The following is a 2,088-nucleotide window of genomic DNA, read 5'->3' as shown; positions in this document are numbered from 1 at the left end:
GGGGGGAGCACTGGGGAGACAGCATTATGTGGGGAATGCACAGGAGACCGTGCAGTGTGCAGCCTGGGGGAGGGAGGGGAGACTGTTCAGTAGCAAGGGAGCTGCTGCAGCTCTGCCTCCTCCAGCTCTGGCTCCAGTTGTGGCTGGGGCCAGGATGGGAGCTGCTGCCATTGCTGCTGCTTCACTGGGGCTGGAACTACAGTGTTCACCATGCTCTGGGCTGGAGTTGCATAGGTTAAATGGTGGGGGGGGAATCAAATGGCCAGGGTTGGGGAGCCTCAGACACTGAAAAGGGCAAGTGGCAGTGGGGAAAGGTGGCAGAGGGGCAGATGCTAGGGGGTGCAGTCACTGAGGGGAAAGTGGCATGGGCCAAGTTTTTTTTTGGGGGGGGGGCAAGGAGCATACTCCCTGCTCCCCCTGCTGCTGCCTTCCTTGCTACTTTGCCCTCTGCTGCTGCCTTCTCCTCTGCAGCAGCTGGTGGGGGGCGGCGGAGGGAGAGAATGAATTTAAGATGACCCTCCAATAATTTGATTCTATACATGGAAAATTATAACAACTTTATAATTTTCCACATATAGAATCTACTGGGGATCATCTTAAATTGAAGTAGTTTTGGGTTGGGGTAAATATGGTAATATATATTCTGGAAATATCTTTTATTGGACCTACTACATAGTTGGGAAAGATGTTAGACACACTTTCAGAAATTAAATAGATTTCTTAGTTTTCTGCTTGCTGAGAAAAACAATGCACATGTGCAAATACTCCCTTCTCCCATGGGTCTACCACTGCCTGGGAAGTATTTTTATAGGAAACCTTAAAATATTGGTAAACATATCCCTTATTTGAGATAGCTAAAAGAGTGCATGTTGGAGAACATGGAGTGCAACATAGGGTGGCTATTAAAATCTTCTGAAAGGAGCATTTTCAGATTATTCTTAAAAGCAGGAAAGATGGGCTGAAGCAGATGTTTAGGGGAAGCAAGTTCCATGTGCTGGAAGCAGCCACAGCTTTTACCCGCCAGCAACAAACCATGGTGGGATTTTGTTAAATGACAGATAGTGTCACAGTGCAGGTATCTGTCTGGGAAGAACTCTTTCAGTGTCCCCCACTTACAATCTCTAGTCAGTGGGAAGAAGACATCAAAGAAGAAGAGGCTGACAGCATACTGGGCTGTAGGAGGGTTGCCATCACATAGGAGGAAGTGATTATTCCCCTCTGTTTGGTGCTAGTGAGGTCACATCTGGAGAACTATGTCCTGTTTTGGGCTCCCCACCAATACAAAAAGGATGTGGACAACCGAGAGTCCAAAAGAGAGCAATGAAAATGGTTAGGGGACACATGATTTCTGAGGAGAGGCTGAGGGAACTAGGCTAATTTAATCTGGAGAAGAGAAGACTCAGGGGGAATTTAATAGCAGGCTTCAACTACCTGAAGTGGGTTTGAAAGAGGATGCAGCTAGACTGCGCTCAGTGGTGGCAGATGACAGAACAAGGAGCAGTGGTCTTAAGTTGCAGCAAAGGGAGTAAATATCAGGAAAAACTTTCTCAGGAGGATAATGAAGCACTGGAACAGGTAACCCAGAGAGGTGGTGGAATCTCCATCTGTGGAGGTTTTTAAGACCCAGGTAGACAAAGCCCTGGCTGGGATGATCTACAGGTTTCCCTCACCAACCACGCGGGTTAAGTTGCTGAATGTTCCCATGGTTGACAAAATTGCGGTTGGCAAAACTGGCAGGATTGGGGGAGCAGGGGCTGTGGGTGGGGGGGGGGTAAAGGGCACCAGCAAAGCTGTGCCAGGGACCAGGGGGGCTGTTGGGGGGTATTTTCAGACTGTACCCCCTTCTCTGAAGTGTGGGTACTCAAAAACGTAGTTGGCAAAACTGTGGTTGCCAAGGAAAACCCGTAGTTGGGGATGGCCCTGCTTTGACTAGATGACCTCCTGGGGGTCCCTTCCCACCCTCATTTTCTATGAGTCTAAATCTACATTGGGACGGTTTAGTCACAGCAGAGGCTGCTGCCAGGCCACCTTGCCCCTCCCAGTGGAGAAGAATGACCTTTTGCAGCCAAGGAGAAGCAGGCCTGGGGC

Source organism: Crocodylus porosus, unplaced genomic scaffold (assembly GCF_001723895.1).
Source record: "Crocodylus porosus isolate Cpor-Errol unplaced genomic scaffold, CroPor_comp1, whole genome shotgun sequence".
In the NCBI taxonomy this organism is placed as follows: domain Eukaryota; kingdom Metazoa; phylum Chordata; order Crocodylia; family Crocodylidae; genus Crocodylus; species Crocodylus porosus.
This window is presented reverse-complemented; position numbering follows the sequence as displayed.